We start from the raw sequence: 11,520 nt of genomic DNA on the forward strand, positions 1-11,520 counted from the left end.
AGCAACTGCCATGTGATTGGTTGATTAGATAATTGCATTAATGAGAAATTGAACAGGTGTTCCTAATAATCCTTTAGGTGAGTGTATATCCACAGTGTTGTACATATATTTATATATATGGACACGCTTCACTTAGAACTGTGCTGACAGTTTCACTCCAGGAGAACACATGACCATAGACGAACAGCTGTTCCCGACCAAAGATCGTTGTCGGGATTTGGAGACCAAATATGTCTAAAACGTTTCCTTACTTGGGAAAGGACCCCAGTCGTCAGAAGGGGGAGAGGCTAGCAGATGGAGCCATTTCTGGACGACGGGAGAAATGTCACAACAGACAATTTCTTCACCTCACTCTCACTGTCACACAGACTGCTTCACTCTACAGGGCACGGTGAATAAAATTTGCCATGAACTTCCTCCATCGGCAAAGGACACTGCACAGGGAGAGGAATTCTCCACGTCAGTGTTTAGAATGGCGCGCATGTATTCAGTACGAACAGCAACACGCAAGTGGCCAGTAGCTGTATTTTACAACATGCTGGACCTGGTGGCGGTGAATGCCTACGCTCTGTACAAGGCGTGTACAGGGTGGAAAGGCAAAAGAAGATTGTTTCTGATTTTTCTAGCCAAGGAACTCTGTTGCCGAATGCAGGGACGATGGTCACTGGGTCTGCAAACATAGATTTTGAAACAGACAGACAGACAGACTGTGTGGGAGAGTAACCTCTGAGACAAAACGTAGAAAGATGATGAAGAGATGAACCTGGAACTGAGAAACTGATAACATTTTTTATTTTTTACTTTTTGCTATTTTTACATGAACAGCCAGAGGAGATAACATGCAAAGCTGGAGAGATCATATAAAAACAAAATTCACTTTTGGTGTCATAATTGAGTGATGGCCAATGAAAATTAAATGACATTTTATTCTGTATGTTCAGCTGCATGTCATTAACCATGGACCATGACTTCACTCAGCTTATGACATTTGTGTACAAACATATATTGGAGAATGAAGTTTTAGCATGTTTTCACTCTATTCATTTCATTCTATTTGATAAAAAGCAATTACTAAATTCTGAGCAGTGGTTCTCTTGCTTTTTCAAGTTTCATTTCATATGCCAAGATAAATCACAGGGCTAGACATAAGCCGCGGCACCGCGGCCAATGGCCGTCGTGCCTTTCAAAATTGGCCGCACACCTCCTCAAAATTGAAGCACCTTACGGCCAAGATTGGCCTGCCTTTAATGTTTGTCTGGCCGTATGCCCCCTTTTTACCGAAAGTAACGTTCATTACACAAAAGACTTGCGCACGACACGGTCCACTTTACCTCGTCAACAATCGATGCATCTGTACTGAACCCGAACCCAACCTTCGATACGAGAAACGAGGTCGACCCGCACATCTCGTAATTCCCAACTACTGAATGAACCGCAATGAATTCTGGACTAATACGATCATGTGTTCGTCGCATGATTGGCTGGTACGGTATGTATCGTCCAGCCTACTATGGAGCCACAGCAATGACAATGGTGCATCATCGGGGGTTACGTTTTTGATTGGAAAAGCCATCCGACGGTTTCCGAATAACAGATAGGTGTCCTCTTCGGTAATCATCGTGTAGTTGTCGTCTGCTGCTTATGCTGTCACCATGCCTCGCAAAGATCGAGAACGTAAAAGAAAGCAAGCTGAACTCGCGGCTACTGCCGCAAAATGTTGCAAATTATCTACTTTGTTCAGGTAAGTGTCAGATAGTGTTGTAAAAAAACATTTGCCGAGGCAGAGCAGATTTGACTCAGAGAAGTACCAAGCTCTGCTGGGAGGATATACTGTAGGACTGGTAGCGTGCAGTGTGCAAAAAACGAACGTCAAGTCAATCGTCATGTACACTAAAAGAATACGGGTGTTCTGAGCAAACAAATACAAAAATATTGACGGCTCCTTTATTATTGGATTTTGTTTTTTGAAATAAAGCTATATATATCTATATATATATATATATATATATATATATATATGTATATCTATATATATATATATATAGATATATATATATATATATATATTCTGTCTCAAATCGAAGGTCGTATTGCGTAGGTTGTCTAAACTTGGTAATTACAGTAATTTTGGCCTTGTGCCCAGGCTTAATGGCCTTGTGCCCTAGAAAAAATATGAATAGCCAAGGCCAAAGTGGCTGTGCCCTCCTAAATCCTTATGTCTAGCCCTGAAATCATTAAGCATTAGTATTTAGGGACGGTTTCGTAAATTTACATTTATGTGCAAAAAACTACCATAGTAACAACGTTATTGACCAAAAACTCAATATTTTTGTCTTGTAATAAATAACCATATCGAATAACCATGAGAGAAGGAAATTCCACGTTCAAGGAACTCTCTCCCAGCCAATGAAATACATCCAACTATGTATAATTGTAAAACAGATGGTCAGTCGTTTCTATTAGCCAATCGCACAGTAGGCAGTTATTTACCTCCAAATTAAAACGTAATTTTCACATATAGTCCTCTTTAAAGGAACCAAACTCAGACCTCTAGAAGTGGTCCCAAAAGTGGACCAACAGAAAGGGAACTCAGTTCATTTTGTGATCACAATGCGAGTTCATTTGAAAGGGGACTCAGTTCTCTTTCTGGTTTACTTCAGCTCAGATGGGGCCTCAGTCAATTTTCTGTTCATATGGAGCTCTCAGACCTTTACTGCTTTTGATTCCGGGTAGTTTTCACTTCAGTTGTAGATAGTTGACGTTTTATGTTTTCTTCGTTCCAAATGTCAAGAAACACCGTAGTCTCCTCCGCTGACCAAACTATTCCGTGTCCCAAGCTTGGAGCCATTATTTTTGCTTGTTTCCCGGGACTGTACCACGTGATCGGACTACGGCAAAGCTAAAGGGTAAAAATTGTCGAAGCAAGCCAGGACCGCTTTGTGTTCATAATGCACAAATTAAACGAACCGTGACGCGAACTAAAAGCGAACCGGACTGAGACTACCTCCCGATGTCGTCTCAGTTCGGTTCGTTTCAAAGGGGTTTGAGTTTGTTTGGCGTGTTCACTAATACGCCAAATGCTGACTAATCCATATGAGTTCGCTTTAAAGGCCGAAACGGACCAAGTGTGAAAACATCCTTAAATACTTTGTTCTACGGCTTTAATTTCAACCTATCCATAATCTTTTAAATCTCTATTACTTATTGCTGGCCCAGGATATAAAGAGTTAATTTTTTTCTTAAAAACCCTTGCGGATGTGTGGTGAATGCAGATTTATCAATTTTGGAAAAGTGAAATAAAATGGTAAATACTCATGCAGAAACTGAAGGTTACTTTCATAAGAGATTAAATTTTATATTCATAGTAAATATTACATATATTATTATATTCATAATACATGGTATTTACAAGTGGATGCATATGCTTGTCATATTTTGCAAACATTCATTAGCGTACGTTAATTATTTGCGTACGTCCCTTGCGAGAAATAAGTGAATGAATGCCGCGTGAACGCGCTTGTCATCAGTAAACAGAATCCCCACTTTAACAAGGATCTTCACTGCTGAGGACCCGAGTGGCTGGACCAGGCCAAGGGGACGCCCACATAACACCTGGCTGCAGCAGATAGATGGACACTTTGGTTGAAATGGATTGCATGTCGGCCCGATGGGGGGGATTGCCAACCGGGGCTACCGAGGTGCTTCGTCGTGTCGCTACGTTGCTACATGCTACCCAGCGTGACCTTACCTGTTTAAACTTTAGACCTACAATAAACTTACACCTAGCATCTTACAGAAATCTTACAATTGTCAGCGCATTAAATAAATAACGATACATTACAGACTTACTCATGATGAATCTGACATTCAAAACTGATCCATACACCTTTCAGAATTATTTTCTGTCTCTCACAATGAGAAATCTCCGCTACAAAAAAGCCCATCAGATTATTTCTCCAGTGCTTTCATCACAGCCGGAGCGGATTCTGCGCAAATGAAAGTGTGCTTCATCCTGGCTGGATTTAATTTGGCTTTACTGGGTGTGCAGTGAAAAATCCTGGGTGACATATTGTTGAAAAATTGTGAATCACAATAAAACAAATATTTTTCCAAATGACTGTATTGCAACCATGTGTATGTTTTACATTTTTTAATTGTAATTCTTGTAATCTTATTTGGTTTTATTCGGTCCTTTCGCTTTCTTAAATTCATGTATTCACTTTAAAAGTGCTGAACCGATACTGAAACGATACGTTTACGAATGTTTTAAAAAGATGTGTAGGCCTAATTAAAATTATTTTAAAAGTTTACATTTAGGTTGACAGTATAAGCGACATGTTCTACTACATTATTAATTTATACTTAGCTATGTTTTATTCACTATAACTGTTTATTTAGCTTGGTAGCAACATGTTTGCTTAACCGGCATGATTTTAATAATCGCTACCTTGATAAATCGATAGTAAATCGCGTAGCCCACCCCAGCGACGGCTGTACATTTTTCATTCTCCTCCCTTTCCAAAGCCCTGGCCCAAAACAAGGAGGCCGCAGCCGATTGCTCGTGCAGGCCCCTCAGCTTAGCTTAACTGTTTGTAATTAAATTGATTTAAGTTTTTAAAATTCCAAACATAACCGTCTACTGACATTCAGCGCAGTTGACAGAAGAAACTATATTTATTGTATTTAGCAGACTAAAGGTCCAAACATTACATAAACACATACAAAACATATTCCATTCATATACACACAACACCTTTGTACCGTAAAAAGAAAAACTATGTGTAAACAAAAACTTATGCATTTAAGATAAATAAAGAAAAAACTAGTCCTCGGTAGGATATTTAGCAAAAAACGGTTTCAGACTGCTTTAGACTCATTTGTGTCTTTTGTAAGATCGATTAATTTGGCGAACAGCAGTTGGATGAGTCCATGTCTTCTGATCGCCTCAGTCAGTCACGCTGAAATGCGAAACGCCCACAGGTGCCAGAAGGTTACACTGGACCGCGGACGCTGTCGGGTGCGCGCCGGTGTCTGCATGGCCATTTCGAGAGAGGTAAGATTTTAGGAGCCTTTTTGTTCGTTGAGATGTTTTCTTCAAGCGATAAAAAAATGTGTCGTCGAGCTGTTTCTTGTTGCATTTCTTGATAGGATGCAAACTTGAAATCCACAGAATGACAAACTGCGCAAACCAAATGTACTGGAACCTCACCCAAGATTTATATGTCACATGCACGGTTACAGAGATACAACTAGCAGCGAAATGTAAATCTGATTACTCCCTAGGCAATTAAATAAAGACAAATAAAAAAGAAATGGTTAAAAGTGGGAAGGGGTGGAAAATGGATAATAGGCCTAAGTCAAATGAATTTCCCAAACCAAACGGTTCGGTAGCCAGATAAGTTTGTTTGGAAATTATAGCTGTATGGAAAAACTAAAAGTCGCAAGTGTTTCCTACTTTTAGCTTGGCAATTAAATTAGAAGCTAATTGGTGCAAACAAACGATAGCGGCCTTGTCGGCGAAGCGCAGCCTGTGGGCCTCGTGCGACGCCGACCGCGAAAGTGACTCGCTATAAATCTGCACATTCCTGACAAAGATCTTAGGTGAGCAGCTGGACTGGTGTTGTGTTTTTTAAATTTTAAATGTTAACTCTCATGGTCACAAGGTGCATTTTAGCAATAAAAATATCAGTTCGACAGCAGGCATCTTTCCGTTGGCCCCGTGGCGATTAGATACCGGGAGAGTGAAACGTGTCGTCCTTCGGCCATATTGTTAGAGCGGTTGTAAGTTGACAAACTGCGTGTTTATTTGTAATGATGTAAAAAACAAACAAACATGCATTTGGATAGATAGCGGTTTATTAACCGTATCTGCGTCGTCTTCTAGGTGTGTTTGGTGGCCAGCTACCGGCCTGTAGCGTGGTCTAACAGAAGCTCGATTCATTGGGTTAACATGTGGAAGTGTGTAACGTTTTTGGGGTGTTTTGAAGAAGCACCAGTTGAACGTTTCCTTCTGTTGCACGGGTAGTTATCCGAAGTAGAAGGGCGTAGATTTGGGTATGGACGGTTGTAATGTCGTGTGTTTCCAGGGTCATTGGGCTGATTAGGTGCCTACCAACGTTGAAAGCAAACCTTCGCCCTTGCAGGTAAACTGTGAGATGATGAATGTGAAAGGGCCACGTAATCGATCGGCATTAGCAATACGCGCGTCTGCATAGAGTGAGCGTGACAGTCGCTCGAGCAGCCTGCGTGCCGGCGAAGGCGCGAGAGTCGGCGGTCCTGCGCGTGCATGTAGTGAGTTTGGCTGCGGCGGTCGGCCACCTCCGGCACTGTGAGGAAATCCCCACGCAGTGGGAAGAAGTGTGTTTTTCTCTGCAGTGAACGGAGAGGGACAGCGGGAACTGAAGGTCATAGAGTTGATAACTTTCACGGGGCGCAGATCCTCACCCTCGGCGAGGTCTGTCACATTGCAGCCACAGCCTCGTTCTCCTGTTCGCCAAAGAGACGCAGTAGCAATATTTCAAGGCAAGGCAGCGGCCAGCTTTCTATCCCATAGACAGGGTTGTCAACCTTGGTCTACTGGCTGGCGTGAGATTTAAATTCGAGACAAGCCTGCACACGCATTTACGTGTATGTTACGTGTCTACGTAGGGACAGCCACTGGATAAGCTAAAAACAGCTTTAAGAGCGTTTAAGGTTGCGGAGTATTCGGAGTTAGCTGCCAAATGATGACGTTTGGTGGCTAGAGTGAGAGAGTGCTTATGAAACCGCGTTGCATTCTGGGATACGCGTGCTCCGGATCGGGGTGCCTTTTCGATAAGGCCGGCTTGTCTATTTGAATATTTGAGTTTTGTGTAAACGAGCGCATTTGGAGCTGGGTTTGGTGTTTCTGTCACTCCGTAATGCTGGTACACAACACTCCCGTCAAGGGGCTTTTTTTGTCGGACGTTCATCTGAGTCTATTCGAGAGGCGACGGGTATCGCTTCTCGGCCTTTTGGCTAAGATCAAGTGTAGTATCTGTTCTTATCAGTTTAATATCTGATACGTCCCCTATCTGGGGACCATATATTAAATTGATTTTTGGAACAGGGAGATGGAATAGGGGCTTGCTCCGTCCACTCCACGCATCGACCTGGTATTGCAGTATCTCCAGGAACGGTGCACCCCCTACCGGGGAAACTTGTGGTTGAAAAGTAGATTGTGGAAGGAGGAATGTGTGTTTGCTGCTTGCTGTGCTGCTTGTTTGTAGTGATTGACTACAGCTCTGTTTAACTGGGGACTTTACAGCAGGGACAGTGTGCTTAATTTTAATGTTTTAAGTGTTTGCTTTTATTGTGAATGAGTGAGTTTTGTATTTCTTGTTAGTGATTTATATTGTGTGTTAAACCGTATAACCTTTTAGACTTAGTTTTGAATGTGAGTAGTTTTGTAGTTTTCTGTTGAATTTGTGTGAAGTTTTGTTTACAATTGTTTCGTTTTATGCGGCACTTAACATTCTGGTTTGTAAAGTGCCGTTTCCTGTTCTGATGTCTAATGTAATTAAAGATGCAAGTGATACGGTTTCTTAAAAGTTCAGTAAGAGGGTTTGATGGTTTGTCTGACATTACATGCAATTCCACAATTCAGCCACAAGATGGCTGCAGTGATCTTCGTGAAAACAAAGAAGTGTAACGCGCAAGCATGACCTCGTTGTCAGAAAAGTGTGTGCAGGGGCCTGCAGCAGAAATAGTCCGGTACGGTGAAATCAGCATCAGGGCCAGTTGGCATTGCTAGAATTCAGCAGCGGTCTCCAAGCTACAGGAGAGAATCTCATGTCCTGGGAATGGTATTTTCTGCCTCTGCTGTCTGTGTGCCTTGTAATGGACTAGTATCCCACACCCTAGGGGTTGTGACCTCTGCTGTTTTGGACAGACTGCAGATACACCTGAGGTGCTCCTCCACTGCAGCAGATACCATATTTTTGGTCATTTCCCTTTTACAATTACTTCTGGTCAAGTACCAGTGCCTAACGTGCTAAACCAACTGGGCCACTTTGAGGCAGGATTTGCAAATGCTTTCCTTGTTGGTTTGGTTATGCCAATATACTGCCTCTGACAATGCAACTGCCGTCTCGAAAGAAAAGTTAGTTTATCACTGTTTTCCGAATCTAAGTGAAACATATTAAAGTTATAATGGATTCAGGGACACATGAAGAGAGCCAAACTTTATTGTGATTTGATCTGAGGAACAGATACAACATCTGAATGGCCTGTCAAGAGATTAACAAAGCATGCACTAGGGCAGCATATTATTGAAATTTTTCAGAGTTCAAAATGTGGATTTTGTTGTAATATCGAGGTATTTTTAAAGCAAAGACTTAACACAAATTTCACTTAAACTTATAGAGGTGTGATTTAAACTTAAATGAAAATGATTATCAGTGTTTCCCCTTGGTTTACAGCTGGGGGGGCAGGATGACACTAACAGGATTCATGGTGTTCATGTGTTTCTTTTAATGACAGCAGTCAATATAACAACTGAACTAAACATCAACATTTCTTTTTATGACAATTAAGGCCTGGGAGCGTTTAAAAAGACGCAGATATTTTTGTCTGCTTTTCAGGTGGTTGACACCACATTTTCTGACGCACGCTCTCTGTCCGCTGGTGGGAGTGTGCTCACCTGTCATCGGGGAGGAACTCTGCCATGCGCGATACAAAGAACAGAGGAGAATTGTAAAATGCGAGACCGTGTAGAGACAAAAATGACAAGCTGTTGTGTAAATAAGAAATAACGTAAGGTTATTTAGTTTGTTTGATCAAAGGACAATGTATGGACCTGTTCTATAGGATTGGATAACCTAAAATGATTTCTGTTCTGGCGCTATATAGAAAGTAAAATTAAATAAAATTAACTTGACCTTCAAGGGGGGGCGGGAGGGATGTCCCCCTAATATAATGGTAGGGGAAACACTGATTATGGTTCTCTGGGACCTGGTGCAGGTCACTTACACGATTTTCCAAATTTGCGCGAAACAATGATGCACACTTTGAACATATTTCCATGCGAATGGATCACGACAGTCTGATACTGAACCAACTTGCCAGTAGATTCAAACCAATTTTTTTTGGTGTTTTAGGAAAGATGATGCGACGCTATTGACAATGTAGTTTACTACACGGTGGCCCATTCTGCACAGACATACGTTCTGATATAAGCCATATGCCCGTCCAATGCATACGTACTTGCGCCCACATGAGTAGGCGGTCCGTCAATGCGGCCCAGGATACATTCGCTTTCACACTGCTATAAGAATGTGGCCATATGCATCCCAGACCACCTCCGAATGTGGTTTGTGTGATTGGATCTTGATGCACTTTCAATGCGTTTTTTGGGTGCATTCACGCCTGTAATTGGCGCTGTCCACTTGTGATCAGATCACCGAGGACGCATGTTAATACCAGGTGTGAACAGGGCCCAAGACAATAGACCATGTTTGATCACAGCCGGGCTGGAACCACAAGATGAAAGGTCAAGAACAGGACAGTGGCGATGAACAACTCTTCGTTGATCATCTTACCTTGTGACAGCCTGACTGCTCAGTCTTTGTTAGGTAATTTGCATAGGATAGCCCCTTGCCGTTTGGTCTCAATTGGGAGTGAGGACTAGGTGCTTTCCTAATTACCATTACTATCATCAGTTTGATTACTGGCGGCCACACAAGCTGGCATTTCTGTGTCAAGAAATAATAAAGCCAGTAATATCACAAAGTAATATAACAAAATCCTACGTCATCTAACATTGTTTTGCCTAATGGCCTCTGTCACATTGTAGATTAAGGGATCTGCCACTAGGGGCAGACTTCCATAAATTACAGAGAACCAGAATGGCTGAAATTATCCAGCAAGTTGGTTAGTGAAGAAATAATGTGTGAATCAGAAGAATGTGGTGATGCACTAACTCGTCATAACCTGAAAAGCGGAGTTTGGAAACTGCTTGGATTTCAACAGCAATTTTTATCGTGGGGACTCCAATCCCCCAATAGGTGAACTTTACTGTCAACATTTCAAATTTCCATCAAGATACCATATTCCACGGTATCATGTATGGACAGTGTGATGGTATGAAAAATTCAATTCTGTCCAAGCCTAGTTAGGCATAGTCCAAACCAGAGGCTGCATTTGACTGCATGATGTCATTTAAGTTTTAAGTCTATAAAGCTGTGTCAGCTGTCAGTCATTTGACATTTCATGCCACAATTTAAATAACTTTGTTTCAGCAGGTGTTTGTCCTGTCAGTAATGTTATTGTTCCTCACTTAAGATAGCAACAGGCTAACACAGGGGTGTGACAACAGCGCTACTGACAGCACCACCCACTGGACTAAGGATCACCTTACACATACAAAGGAATGTATGCTTAAAGCAAAAGGGAAAACTGTCACCCTCTTAAAGGCAGAGCTGGCATGATGGAACAAAGAGCATGGCGGGGGAGGGAAACAGACCCACACCGCTGGGGGAGCAGCTTCCAGTAATTTGCTGCTTGAATCCAAGGGGTCAAAAACTACATTTGCACTGCGGTGTACAGTTAACCACAGATGTGTTTTCTAAAGCATCCTGCATGCTTGTGTTCAGCGTTTAATAGTCTGTGAAAAAGGTATGATTAAAGTATATTAATTTAATACATTTTCAAGCCAGAGTTGAATGCGTTTTTTTCGTGTTCCGTGCCCTAACGTCCCTCAGCCTTTTACTTCTGGTAACATTGTACAGCCCTCTTCCTGTTTGATTGGATGGTTCCACAAATTATGGAAGTGCAAGGCATTCTGGGACATCGGAAGTGGGTGACAACATGCAAAATGAAAACGATACAGCTCACACGGCAGCAGATACAGCAAAGCAAAAGTACTTTTGAGGAATACTTGTTCAGAATCACTATAGGCTGAGATCTGTCCATACGAAAGGAAAACCGCGAACTAAACATACTTGCTGTAGAGTGGCGTGCCATCTGAAGGCGAGAGCAACTCATACTTACCTGGCAGGGGAGATACCATGATCAAGAAGGTGGTTCACCCAGGGCGAGGCTCAACCATTGCACTCCGGCTGTGCTGACCCCTGCGAATTCCCCAAATGTGGGAATCTCGACTGCATAATTTCTGGTAGTGGGGGACTGCGTCCGCGCTCTCCCCTGATCACTGGTATAACAAGAGATATGATTGTGTCACACCATGGGGGTGCTGTTTCACCCAGTTCTCACTGCAGTGGGGTTCCATAGTTTGGTACATATATGGCACTCAAGGTTCTATATAGAACCATTTCAGAGGATTCAATTAAAAGAATCCTAAAGGTTCTCTGATTTTTAAAAAAGAGGGTTCTAAACAGCATCGTTTTTCGGCCTTTTGGCCAAGACCAAGTGCATTATCTGTTCTTATCAGTTTTAAAACACTTTTTTCATTGGATTGCGTCGGGTTTTTTAGAGGAAGGCATGGCAAATCTAATGCATGCCCAGTAGGTGGCTTGACTGTCGCTGCCACGGGGCGACCCGTGC

General features: G+C 42.2%; 2 non-coding genes and 1 pseudogene across 2 annotated transcripts; all 3 read left to right on the top strand.

Moving 5' to 3' along the window:
- The first annotated feature begins 6,976 nt into the window (after positions 1 to 6,976).
- On the top strand, positions 6,977 to 7,167 carry LOC111839888 (U2 spliceosomal RNA). The gene has a single exon (XR_002837210.1). It is a non-coding gene; the product is annotated as a U2 spliceosomal RNA (small nuclear RNA).
- A 3,832-nt stretch (positions 7,168 to 10,999) lies between these two features.
- Positions 11,000 to 11,163, top strand: LOC111844370 (U1 spliceosomal RNA). The gene has a single exon (XR_002838367.1). It is a non-coding gene; the product is annotated as a U1 spliceosomal RNA (small nuclear RNA).
- Positions 11,164 to 11,355: 192 nt separating this feature from the next.
- On the top strand, positions 11,356 to 11,518 carry LOC140581388 (U2 spliceosomal RNA; annotated as a pseudogene).
- The last annotated feature ends 2 nt before the right edge of the window (positions 11,519 to 11,520 follow it).

This window comes from Paramormyrops kingsleyae, chromosome 20, assembly GCF_048594095.1.
Source record: "Paramormyrops kingsleyae isolate MSU_618 chromosome 20, PKINGS_0.4, whole genome shotgun sequence".
NCBI classification, from domain to species: domain Eukaryota; kingdom Metazoa; phylum Chordata; class Actinopteri; order Osteoglossiformes; family Mormyridae; genus Paramormyrops; species Paramormyrops kingsleyae.